The 13933-nt window shown below is 45.8% G+C and overlaps 1 long non-coding RNA gene across 1 annotated transcript in view; it reads left to right on the top strand.

The window, feature by feature from the left end:
• LOC137541493 (uncharacterized) overlaps positions 1-13374 on the top strand; it is a 127783-nt gene extending 114409 nt beyond the window's left edge. The window contains exons 2-3 of the long non-coding RNA XR_011025180.1: positions 11733-11832; positions 13349-13374. This is a non-coding gene — a long non-coding RNA (uncharacterized lncRNA). The remainder of the gene's footprint in view (positions 1-11732; positions 11833-13348) is intronic.
• The last annotated feature ends 559 nt before the right edge of the window (positions 13375-13933 follow it).

The following is a 13933-nucleotide window of genomic DNA, read 5'->3' as shown; positions in this document are numbered from 1 at the left end:
AGGCTAACAAGTCTGACAAGAGAGAGATAAGTTGATTTATTACAGAGACTGTGATAGCAGAAAGTGCTGCAGTAAGCCAGAACACATTATAATAGCTTTTGGAACTTGTAGGATGATAAAAAACAGGATGCAATTTTTGTTACGGAGTCTCTTTAAAGGGAAGGTCCAAGCAAAAAAAAAAAATGAGTTTCACTTACCTGTGGCTTCTACCAGCCCCATGCAGCCATCCTGTGCCCTCGTAGTCACTCACTGCTGCTCCAGTCCCCCGCTGGCAGCTTTCTGACCTCAGAGGTCAGGGCCGAATTGCGTACATTTTTACGCATTCCAGCTAGTGCAGGAACATTAACACATACATTTTTACGCGTTAGTGGTGCAATGCGTACATTTTTTTTCCTGCACTAGCTGGAATGCGTAAAAATGTATGCAATGTGGCCCTGACCTCCGAGGTCAGAAAGCTGCCAGCGGGGGACTGGAGCAGCAGTGAGTGACTACGAGGGCACAGGATGGCTACCTGGGGCTGGTAGAAGCCCCAGGTAAGTGAAACTCATTTTTTTTTTTTTTTTTGCTTGGACCTTCCCTTTAACCACTTCAGGACCACAGTCTTTTCGCCCCTTAAGGACCGGCCACTTTTTTTCCATTCAGACCACTGCAGCTTTCACGGTTTATTGCTCGCTCATACAACCTACCACCTAAATGAATTTTGGCTCCTTTTCTTGTCACTAATAAAGCTTTCTTTTGGTGCGATTTGATTGCTCCTGCGATTTTTACTTTTTATTATATTCAGCAAAAAAGACATGAATTTTGGCAAAAAAATGATTTTTTTAACTTTCTGTGCTGACATTTTTCAAATAAAGTAAAATTTCTGTATACATGCAGCGCGAAAAATGTGGACAAACATGTTTTTGATAAAAAAAAAAACATTCAGTGTATATTTATTGGTTTGGGTAAAAGTTATAGCGTTTACAAACTATGGTGCAAAAAGTGAATTTTCCCATTTTCAAGCATCTATGACTTTTCTGACCCCCTGTCATGTTTCATGAGGGGCTAGAATTCCAGGATAGTATAAATACCCCCCAAATGACCCCATTTTGGAAAGAAGACATCCCAAAGTATTCACTGAGAGGCATAGTGAGTTCATAGAAGATATTATTTTTTGTCACAAGTAAGCGGAAAATGACACTTTGTGACAAAAAAAAAAAAAAAAAAAAGTTTCCATTTCTGCTAACTTGCGACAAAAAAAAATGAAATCTGCCACGGACTCACTATGCTCCTCTCTGAATACCTTGAAGTGTCTACTTTCCAAAATGGGGTCATTTGTGGGGTGTGTTTACTGTCCTGACATTTTGGGGGGTGCTAAATTGTAAGCACCCCTGTAAAGCCTAAAGGTGCTCATTGGACTTTGGACCCCTTAGCGCAGTTAGGCTGCAAAAAAGTGCCACACGTGGTATTGCCATACTCAGTAGAAGTACTATAATGTGTTTTGGGGTGTATTTTTACACATACCCATGCTGGGTGGGAGAAATATCTCTGTAAATGACAATGTTTTCACTTTTTTTACACACAATTGTCCATTTACAGAGTTATTTCTCCCACCCAGCATAGGTATGTGTAAAAATACACCCCAAAACACATTATACTACTTCTCCCGAGTACGGCGATACCACATGTGTGGCACTTTTTTGCACCCTAACTGCGCTAAAGGGCCCAAAGTCCAATGAGTACCTTTAGGATTTCACAGGTCATTTTGCGGAATTTGATTTCCAGACTACTCCTCACGGTTTAGGGCCCCTAAAATGCCAGGGCAGTATAGGAACCCCACAAATGACCCCATTTTAGAAAGAAGACACCCCAAGGTATTCCGTTAGGAGTATGGTGAGTTCATAGAAGATTTTATTTTTTGTCAAAAGTTAGCGGAAAATTGATTTTTATTGTTTTTTTCACAAAGTGTCATTTTCCACTAACTTGTGCCAAAAAATAAAATCTTCTATGAACTTACCATACTCCTAACGGAATACCTTGGGGTGTCTTCTTTCTAAAATGGGGTCATTTGTGGGGTTCCTATACTGCCCTGGCATTTTAGGGGCCCTAAACCGTGAGGAGTAGTCTGGAAATCAAATTCCGCAAAATGACCTGTGAAATCCTAAAGATACTCATTGGACTTTGGGCCCTTTAGCGCAGTTAGGGTGCAAAAAAGTGCCACACATGTGGTATCGCCGTACTCGGGAGAAGTAGTACAATGTGTTTTGGGGTGTATTTTTACACATACCCATGCTGGGTGGGAGAAATAACTCTGTAAATGGACAATTGTGTGTAAAAAAATCAAAAGATTGTCATTTACAGAGGTATTTCTCCCACCCAGCATGGGTATGTGTAAAAATACAACCCAAAACACATTATACTACTTCTCCCGAGTACGGCAATACCACATGTGTGGCACTTTTTTGCACCCTAACTGCGCTAAAGGGCCCAAAGTCCAATGAGTACCTTTAGGATTTCACAGGTCATTTTGCGGAATTTGATTTCCAGACTACTCCTCACGGTTTAGGGCCCCTAAAATGCCAGGGCAGTATAGGAACCCCACAAATGACCCCATTTTAGAAAGAAGACACCCCAAGGTATTCCGTTAGGAGTATGGTGAGTTCATAGAAGATTTTATTTTTTGGCACAAGTTAGTGGAAAATGACACTTTGTGGAAAAAAACAATAAAAATCAATTTTCCGCTAACTTTTGACAAAAAATAAAATCTTCTATGAACTTACCATACTCCTAACGGAATACCTTGGGGTGTCTTCTTTCTAAAATGGGGTCATTTGTGGGGTTCCTATACTGCCCTGGCATTTTAGGGGCCCTAAACCGTAAGGAGTAGTCTGGAAATCAAATTCCGCAAAATGACCTGTGAAATCCTAAAGATACTCATTGGACTTTGGGCCCTTTAGCGCAGTTAGGGTGCAAAAAAGTGCCACACATGTGGTATCGCCGTACTCGGGAGAAGTAGTACAATGTGTTTTGGGGTGTATTTTTACACATACCCATGCTGGGTGGGAGAAATAACTCTGTAAATGGACAATTGTGTGTAAAAAAATCAAAAGATTGTCATTTACAGAGGTATTTCTCCCACCCAGCATGGGTATGTGTAAAAATACACCCCAAAACACATTATACTACTTCTCCCGAGTTCGGCAATACCACATGTGTGGCACTTTTTTGCACCCTAACTGCGCTAAAGGGCCCAAAGTCCAATGAGTACCTTTAGGATTTCACAGGTCATTTTGCGGAATTTGATTTCCAGACTACTCCTCACGGTTTAGGGCCCCTAAAATGCCAGGGCAGTATAGGAACCCCACAAATGACCCCATTTTAGAAAGAAGACACCCCAAGGTATTCCGTTAGGAGTATGGTGAGTTCATAGAAGATTTTATTTTTTGTCACAAGTTAGTGGAAAATGACACTTTATGAAAAAAACAATAAAAATCAATTTTCCGCTAACTTTTGACAAAAATAAAATCTTCTGTGAACTTACCATACTCCTAACGGAATACCTTGGGGTGTCTTCTTTCTAAAATGGGGTCATTTGTGGGGTTCCTATACTGCCCTGGCATTTTAGGGGCCCTAAACCATAAGGAGTAGTCTGGAAATCAAATTCCGCAAAATGACCTGTGAAATCCTAAAGATACTCATTGGACTTTGGGCCCTTTAGCGCAGTTAGGGTGCAAAAAAGTGCCACACATGTGGTATCGCCGTACTCGGGAGAAGTAGTACAATGTGTTTTGGGGTGTATTTTTACACATACCCATGCTGGGTGGGAGAAATAACTCTGTAAATGGACAATTGTGTGTAAAAAAATCAAAAGATTGTCATTTACAGAGGTATTTCTCCCACCCAGCATGGGTATGTGTAAAAATACACCCCAAAACACATTATACTACTTCTCCCGAGTTCGGCAATACCACATGTGTGGCACTTTTTTGCACCCTAACTGCGCTAAAGGGCCCAAAGTCCAATGAGTACCTTTAGGATTTCACAGGTCATTTTGCGGAATTTGATTTCCAGACTACTCCTCACGGTTTAGGGCCCCTAAAATGCCAGGGCAGTATAGGAACCCCACAAATGACCCCATTTTAGAAAGAAGACACCCCAAGGTATTCCGTTAGGAGTATGGTGAGTTCATAGAAGATTTTATTTTTTGTCACAAGTTAGTGGAAAATGACACTTTGTGAAAAAAACAATAAAAATCAATTTTCCGCTAACTTTTGACAAAAAATAAAATCTTCTATGAACTCACCATACTCCTAACGGAATACCTTGGGGTGTCTTCTTTCTAAAATGGGGTCATTTGTGGGGTTCCTATACTGCCCTGGCATTTTAGGGGCCCTAAACCGTAAGGAGTAGTCTGGAAATCAAATTCCGCAAAATGACCTGTGAAATCCTAAAGATACTCATTGGACTTTGGGCCCTTTAGCGCAGTTAGGGTGCAAAAAAGTGCCACACATGTGGTATCGCCGTACTCGGGAAAAGTAGTACAATGTGTTTTGGGGTGTATTTTTACACATACCCATGCTGGGTGGGAGAAATAGCTCTGTAAATGGACAATTGTGTGTAAAAAAATCAAAAGATTGTCATTTACAGAGGTATTTCTCCCACCCAGCATGGGTATGTGTAAAAATACACCCCAAACCACATTATACTACTTCTCCCGAGTACGGCGATACCACATGTGTGGCACTTTTTTGCACCCTAACTGCGCTAAGGGGCCCAGAGTCCAATGAGTACCTTTAGGCTTTACAGGGGTGCTCAAAATTTAGCACCCCGCCCACTTGCCAGGACAGTTAACAAACCCCACAAATGACCCCATTTTGGAAAGAATACACGCTAAGGTATTCCATGAGGGCCATGGTGAGTTCATAGAAAATTTTATTTTTTGTCACAAGTTAGCGGAAAATGACATTTTGTGAAAAAAAACAAAAAACCACAATTTCTGCTAACTTGTGACAAAAAATAAAACATTCTATGAACTCACCATGCACCTCACGGAATACTTTGGGGTGTCCTCTTTCCAAAATGGCATCATTCGTGGGGTCTGTCCTGGCATTTTAGGGTCTCTGCAATCATTACATGTATGGCCAGTATTAGGAGTTTCTGCTATACTCCTTATATTGGGCATAAGGGTAATGCACTGTGGGCTGAAAGGAAAAATGAACGTCAAACAATCAATCAATGTGGATGAAAAAATATCTGCCAAAAAATTTGAAAAAAAAAAAAAAAAGAGAGGAGGAAGGCGTCTGCCAGGACATAGGAGCTGCCGCCCCAAAAATCCAAACCCACCAGCTCGTATGCCCTGGCAAACCTGATTTATCCATTCACACCGATCGATGTGGATGAACAAATCATTGCCAGAGTTCTTTTTTGATACAAAGTGTTTGCCAAAGCATATGAATCCCCAACACCACTCCTCGGCCCATATGCCTCGGCAAACGTATCTTTTTGACTGCGGAGGAGAAATCTCGTCCTGCAGCGCTGCATGCACCGACTTGTGTGTAAGCTGACAGACGCGCAATGTTCTGTCAGGATGCACCATCAGTGCTGCAGCTGATTGGTCAGTCTGGATAGAAAAAAAGAGAGAAGAAAAAAAGACAAAACAATACAAAAAGGAGGGGAAGGCGTCTGCCAGGACATAGGAGCTGCCGCCCCAAAAATCCAAACCCACCAGCTCGTATGCCCTGGCAAACCTGATTTATCCATTCACACCGACCGATGTGGATGAACAAATCATTGCCAGAGTTCTTTTTTGATACAAAGTGTTTGCCAAAGCATATGAATCCCCAACACCACTCCTCGGCCCATATGCCTCGGCAAACGTATCTTTTTGACTGCGGAGGAGAAATCTCGTCCTGCAGCGCTGCATGCACCGACTTGTGTGTAAGCTGACAGACGCGCAATGTTCTGTCAGGATGCACCATCAGTGCTGCAGCTGATTGGTCAGTCTGGATAGAAAAAAAGAGAGAAGAAAAAAAGACAAAACAATACAAAAAGGAGGGGAAGGCGTCTGCCAGGACATAGGAGCTGCCGCCCCAAAAATCCAAACCCACCAGCTCGTATGCCCTGGCAAACCTGATTTATCCATTCACACCGATCGATGTGGATGAACAAATCATTGCCAGAGTTCTTTTTTGATACAAAGTGTTTGCCAAAGCATATGAATCCCCAACACCACTCCTCGGCCCATATGCCTCGGCAAACGTATCTTTTTGACTGCGGAGGAGAAATCTCGTCCTGCAGCGCTGCATGCACCGACTTGTGTGTAAGCTGACAGACGCGCAATGTTCTGTCAGGATGCACCATCAGTGCTGCAGCTGATTGGTCAGTCTGGATAGAAAAAAAGAGAGAAGAAAAAAAGACAAAACAATACAAAAAGGAGGGGAAGGCGTCTGCCAGGACATAGGAGCTGCCGCCCCAAAAATCCAAACCCACCAGCTCGTATGCCCTGGCAAACCTGATTTATCCATTCACACCGACCGATGTGGATGAACAAATCATTGCCAGAGTTTTTTTTTGATACAAAGTGTTTGCCAAAGCATATGAATCCCCAACACCACTCCTCGGCCCATATGCCTCGGCAAACGTATCTTTTTGACTGCGGAGGAGAAATCTCGTCCTGCAGCGCTGCATGCACCGACTTGTGTGTAAGCTGACAGACGCGCAATGTTCTGTCAGGATGCACCATCAGTACTGCAGCTGGTTAGTCGTTCGCTCGGTCCACCTGGAAGGTTATTGGATGGAAAAAGAGAAAAAAAAATACAAAAAAACCCAAAAAACAAGCAAGCAGCAAAGCAATTACTTCATTAACATTAATAACCTTTGAACTTTTTTACTTAAAAACTTAACATTGCAAACCAAACATTAACTTCTTTGCTTACCTGTTTTTTGTTTTTTTTTGTTTTTTTTAACTTACCTCCCGAGGACAAACCTCTCCTCCCCCATGGAACAATGTGCGAAGTGCAAATCGCACAGAGTTGTGGCGAAATACATTACGCAATTTGTCCCAAGTGAAAGGAGAGGTTTCTGGCAGCCCTGTGTATTAGGGTCCCTGGAAACCCGATGTTTGGTTTCACACTGCATATTGACATATCCGGTGGGTCGAGCCCGCCGCACCGTATTGTCCAAAACAGACCTTCAGACAATACCACAAGAGTAGCATTCGGCCTAGTAATGGACTGCGTCGCCATAGACTAACATGACTTCCGGGCCGATCGATATTGCCACAGAAGCCACGCAGTAACGTAGGCATGCACTAGCGTTAAGTCAAGCACTTCCGGCGTAGGGGGGGACCGCAAAGTGTGACTTTTGCTAGGCATTTTGCCCCAACGCATCGCAGCAGTGTGAAATAGCACTGAGAGACCCTTGTGTGCCTACCGCTGTGTGTGGAGTTCCCTACTCTCTAATAGTGTACCTGCTCGTGGTACCTCTCAAAACACTCCCCTAGGCATAGGCCAGGCTGGTCAGGACAGGTGGGACAATAAACGGTGGTGTCACGCCTTATTCCAGCCCTGCTGCAGACACGACAGCGTTTTTCTTCGGATTCGTTGACCTGGGGTAGTCGGAATTGGATAGGCGTAATGCCTTCCATGCAGCCGGCTAGTTGCATCTTGGGGTTGGGCCACGGCACCTCCTGGATACAGGAGTTCCATCATGATCTGTTTATTAAATTGAATAAACGATCCAGTTCTCCCAGCCTTACTGTAGAGAACAAAGCTGTTGTAAATTGCCAATTGAATGAGGTAAAGAGACACTTTTTTATACCAGCGTCTTGTTTTTCGGGAAACTAAATAGGGCGCTAACCTCTGGTCATTGAAGTCCACCCCTCCCATGTTAGTATTATACTCGTGGACGACAAGGGGTTTTTCAATGACCTCAGTTCGCCGTTGAATTTCAACTGTCGTGTCTGCGTGAATGGTGGACAGGAAGTAAACCTCCCTCTTGTCCTTCCATTTCACCGCGAGCAGGTCGTCAGCACACAAGGCGGCCCTCTGCCCCCGCTTAAGTCTGGTGGTAATGAGCCGTTGGGGGAAGCCCCGGCGACTAGGCCGCACGGTGCCACAGCATCGGATTTTTTCTATTTTTAAGTGCTGAAAGAGGGCCACACTTGTGTAATAATTGTCCACAAAAAGATGGTACCCCTTCTGGAACAAGGGTGACACCAAGTCCCACACAACCTTTCCACTGCTCCCCAGGTAGTCAGGGCATCCGACCGGCTCCAATTTGGAGTCTTTTCCCTCATAGACCCTAAAATAAGATGTATAGCCTGTGGCCCTTTCACAGAGCTTATACAGTTTCACCCCATACCGGGCGCGCTTGTTTGGGATGTACTGTTTGATGCGAAGGCGCCCGGTAAAGCGTATGAGGGACTCGTCTACGCAGATGTCCTGGTCAGGGGTATAAGCATCTGCAAATCTGGATGACAGGTGGTCTATGAGGGGTCGAATTTTGTGGAGCCGGTCAAAATCAGGGTGGTCACTTCGATGACAGGTTTCGTTGTCATTGAAGTGCAGGAAGCGCAGGATGTTCTCAAATCGTGTCCTGGACATGGCAGCAGAGTACAGGGGAACATGATGTGCTGGGTCCGTAGACCAATAAGACCGCAACACATTCTGCTTTACTAGTCCCGTGTGAAGGAGAAGGCCCAAAAAAATTTTCATTTCGGAAACTTGGACTGGTTTCCACCGAAAAGGCTGGGCAAGGAACTTTTCCGGATTGGCGGTTATATATTGTGTGGCCTTACGGTTGGTCTCTGCCACAATTAAGTCCAAGAGATCCTGGGTGAAGAACAGATAGAAAAAGTCTAGGGCCGATCCTAGATTATCTGTCTCCACCTGGACTCCAGACTGGGCGGTGAAAGGGGGAAGTACGGGTGCGGCGGAATCAGGGGATTGCCAATTTGGGTTTGCCAGCACCTCTGGTAAATTAGGGGTAGTACGGGCCCGTCTTCTTGGTGGCTGCGACTGGGATCTTACTGCACGTGCCACCGAACCAGTTTCAACTTCCATGCTGGTGCTCGCCACTTCACCAGGGTCTACGGAAGTACTGGTGCTAGGTCCAGGAGATGTTGTGCTGCTGGTGCCTGCCCCACCATGAATTCTCAGACCAGCACGAACACCACTCTGCTGCCCTTGAGGCTGATCCTGCGCCACCTGCGGTCCAACAACATGGGGTGTGGTACGCCTGGCTTTAGCCGGGACCTCAACCTCATCATCACTATCGGTCAGTGAGCCACTGCTCAATTCAGGTTCAAACTCTGACCCGGAAGATTCATCAAATGAGGCGTCCCAATCGTCCTCATCCGACTGGGCCATGTACCTGAGAACCTCATCATCGGAATACCCCTTTCTTGCCATGGTGGGCTGCTAAATTTAGGGGGTATTCCTCTGAGACTACCCAGAAAAAAAGAGCACCTACCTAGCAAAAGGGAGTATTTGAGAGGTAGAAAGCTGTGGTCACTGAGTTTTGATAAAAAAATAAATCAAAACTGAGGTTTACAGTGCCACAGCTATTGTACAGTGTTTTTTGCAGTGATCAGAAAAAAAATTCTGTCACTGCGGTGGGGCGGGCTGAACGCAAGTGCAGGCGAACGATCAGGCCTGATCGGGCAAACACTGCGTTTTTTTTGTGGATCCTAGTGACCCTAATAGATCTGACTGCGATCAGTAATGATCACTTACAGATACTATATAGTACCAATGTTGATTAGCGACAGTGATGACGCTAATTAGTGACTGTGGTGCAGTGGGCTGAGCACTAACTGACACTTACAAAGGGGCCTAGCTAACTGGCCTAACTGCTAACACTAGTGATACTAAAAAAGTGACAGTTTTCACTGATCACTGTTTTTAGATCACTAGGATAGTGACAGGGGGGTGGTGGTGAGTGGGGAATCAGAGGCAATCAGAAACAATCACAGGACAATCAAAGGCAATCGCAGGCCAATCACAGGGCACTCAATTCACGGGACAATCAAAGGCAATCACGGGACAATCAAAGCCAATCACAGGCCAATCACGGGACAATCACGGGACAATCACGGGACAATCAAATACAATTACAGCACAATCAAATTGAATGTCAGCACAATGAAATTGAATGTCAGCACAATCAAATGCAATTACAGCACAATCAAATACAATGCACTGGGAAGGTGATTGGGGGGGGGGGGGGGAGGGGGGGGGAGGGTCTGAGGGCGATCAGAGGGTGTGGGGGGTTGACTAGGTGTCCGCACGGGGCAGACTGGGTCCTGATCTGGTGGGTGGCAGACACAGGGGGTGACGATAGGAGATCAGTGAGGGATTACAGGGGAGAATAGATGTAAACAATGCACTGGGGAGGTTATCAGCAGGGGGGGGGCTGAGGGCAATCTGAGGGTCTGGGTGGGTGATCAGGTGCCCCCAAGGGACAGTTTAGGGTCTGCGCTGATGGGTGGTGGTGACAAGGGGTGATAGACAGGTGATAGATGGGTGATAGACAGGTGATCAGTGGGTAAGGCAGCTATATAGCTGTATACAGCATACAGGGGGGTGGTCTGGGAGGGGGGTCTGGGGGGGATCTGAGGGTAGGGGGGGTGATCAGGGGACCCTAGGGGGCAGTTAGGGACCTAACCTAGAGGATAGCGTCCCTAGATAGTGACAGGGAGTGATTGATGGGTTTTTAGGTGGGTGGTGGGGTGCAGATACTGGTGTGCTGGGGTGGTCAGGGGGGGTTCTGAGGGCTGGGGTGGGCGATCGGGGGGTCTGTGTGGGGCAAAGTGTGATTTTTTAGCACTTAGCTAATGGCTGCCGTCCTCTCTGATGGTCGCACGACGAGTGACCATCAGCGGAGGAGGCAGCCAGTATAATACACTTTGTTACCATAACAAAGTGTATTATACACTCTGATTGGCCGGATCGCGGAGGTTTGAAACCCGCCGGCGCTGCTGATTGGCCGGCGGGTTTCCGAGTAGGGTGGGCGGAGCCTATTGCCGGCGGCGATCGCGTCATTGATGACGCGATCGCCGCACAGCCGCCGCTGATGCCGCCCCCGCCGATGGGCGTATTGCGGTCGTTTGGGACCGGTCTTTGCCGCCGCCCATCGGCTGGGGGCGGTCCTCAAGTGGTTAAGCATACTGCACATGCATAGCACAAATGCCTATGGTTTAAAGTGAACCGAGCACCATTTTTAGCATCCAGGGCATCTAAATAGCGCATGAATAATGCATGCCAACAATTCGTCTCCTTATTAACATGAACTTCAATTTTACCTTATATTTAACATTTAAAAGTAGTTTTATTAGCCGCCTTCAGCGGGCCTAGCCGTTCGTCCCAGCCACAGAGATTTCAGGAAGCTAATGGTTTTATTGAGGTAATTACCAAAAAGTAAATCATATATTTTCATCAAGAGGGGAGTGGGTAGTTAATGCATTGGTAGCTATATTTGAGAAGAAAAACTAACATTTTAAGACCGCTGATATATTGGTATCTTTTTTGGTTTTAGATCATTTCGCACTGCACAGATAAGTTAGGGCTAACCTCTTAAACATAAGACTGGAGCTTTAGTCTCTGCTTCTGTTTGTACAGATGGTGTTCTTATTGTGTAAAAATCCATTAAAATGGTAATGAGGCGCAAACTTTGTCTCAGCATTATAGTACAGTGGCACAATGGCACCTGTAAAATGTCACTGTTGTGATTCTCATCTTTGCTTTTTTCCACAGGGACCTAGAGCCAGAGTCTCAAGAAGAGGAACATTTGATGGAAGAAAAGAAAAAGAAAAAGCAGGAAGAAAAGAAGAAGAAGGAAAATACTCAGAAAAAGGTCAGTGCTTGATGCTTCCCATCTAATTAACCTGCCTGGCGTGTTTTTGCACTTTTTTTTTTAAAATTAGTATCATGTAGCTAGCCACCGGCGCAAAGACCCGTCCCATTCTGAACGAGATTTCCTTGAGGGCTTCCCCCGTCGCCATGGCGACTAACGTCGTGACGTCACAGGGAGTCCCGATCCACCCCTCAGCGCTGCCTGGCACTGATTGGCCAGGCAGCGCACGGGGTCTCGGTGGGGGGGGCTGCCTGTATTGCGGCGGATGAGCGGCGGCGATCAGGTAGGACACGCAGCAAGCAAAGTGCTTGCTGCGTGTTAAAAAAAATGATTCAAATCGGCCCAGCGGGGCCTGAGCAGTGACCTCCGGCGTCTCTGGACGAGCCTAGCTCGTCCAGAACGCCAGGGAGATTAAAACATAGCTTACTCCCAAGTAGATAGTGTAATTCCCACAAAGATAGTAAATATGCATGGGAAAATTATACTGCAGAAAGTGCTCTTCATGAGCACACTAAGTGGGTAGAAGGCAATTGGCTATAAAGTGGCCATTGCACATACTGTCCTTAACCACTTACATACCAGCGGTCTCTGCCCCCTTAAAGTGAATGGGGACCGCATTTAAAAAAATTAGACAGATACTTACCCAAGGAGAGGGAAGGCTCTGGGTCCTATAGAGCCTTCCCGCTCCTCTCCTGGTCCCCTCGTTCCGGTGCTGGCTCGCCCGGTAGCAGTATTTGACTAAATTAGTCAAATACTGCTTTATCCGGCCGAAGGAGGCTTCAGAAGTCTTCAGGGAGCCCGAGTGTTCCTGAAGAAGGGCCGCCCTGTACTGCGCCTGTGCAAGCACGCTCTTGCACGCTCAAGCCTGTGCAGTATGGAGCCGCACGTGTTTCGGCGGGGGGGGGGGGGAGCCAGCACAGGTTAGAGGGCACCGAGAGAGAGTTGACGTAAGGCTCTATACGATCCAGAGCCTTCCCTCTCCTTAGGTAAGTATTTGCTTCATTTTTTTTAAATGCGGTTCCCATTCACTTTAAGGACCATAGACCGCCGGTACAAGGACGGAATCCCGACTAATCGCTGTGCATATCCGCCGCAACCGCCGTCATTGCCACCTGCTGGGATCTTCAGGACATAGACTCTGCCGTTTCTATGGTGGCAGAGTCATGGGAATGGCTTACATTGATAGACATGGCCAGGAGCCAATGAAATCGGTTCCTGACCGTCTCACATGGCTTTGCCGTCATAGAGACAGGCAGAGCCTGTGGGCTGCGGTAAGAAACGTTGGGTTTGAGCGGCACAATTGGCTGGGAGCGATGGAAACGGCGAATGTGCGCTGCGGACGGTGATTCAAATCTACGCCCTGCCAGCCAGGAGTCCACCAAAACAGGGCGTAGATTTCAATTACCGCGGTCCGAAAGAAGTTAAATACCCTGGGATGTCTGTTTTTTGTTTTTTTTTTCCCCATAATATTTTTAAACCCTTTAGATTTAATTTTTTAATTTTTTATTTTTTTCAGGCTGCTGCTGAACCAAAAAACAAAGGTTAGTGAGAATCTTCTTTGTACAACATGCATTTCAAAGCTTGTTGCATTCCCTAGCTGCTGGTTATTTGTCTTACCGCTGTTTGTGTCTGACACGGCTGGGGACGGGATCCCTACTCTCATTGAAATTCAGTGCCTGTAGACAGTTGGTGATGGTGCCTGCAGCTTTCATGCTTGTGTGGATGCCATTTTCACCTGTATCAGGCCATTCATCTCCCCTCACATTTCGTTTAAAGTGAATTTCCAATGCCACCAGACTTAAATGTCCTTTTCTTAACCCATAAAAGTTAGAAGCACAATAAATGGTGTGTGCACAATGACTGAAGTCTTTCTGTAATAAATATTTATAATAAGTCCACAATAGATCAAACAATGAGTGCACCCCAAATTCCTGCCTGGTTCTAGACTCCACAAACTTCAAAGTGGTGCAATATCCGGTTGAAGATGAGAAGTATCATAATTTTCAACATAGAGAAAGAGGGACCAGGAGCAGCACACTTGTAATATTTAAAACTTGCAAAACTTAACTTTAAACAAATCTTCTTAAAGTGAACCCGAGGT

This window comes from Hyperolius riggenbachi, chromosome 12 (assembly GCF_040937935.1).
Source record: "Hyperolius riggenbachi isolate aHypRig1 chromosome 12, aHypRig1.pri, whole genome shotgun sequence".
Classification (NCBI taxonomy): Eukaryota; Metazoa; Chordata; class Amphibia; order Anura; family Hyperoliidae; genus Hyperolius; species Hyperolius riggenbachi.
Note: the sequence above shows the minus strand (reverse complement) of the source record. Positions and strands in the feature narration are given on the sequence as shown.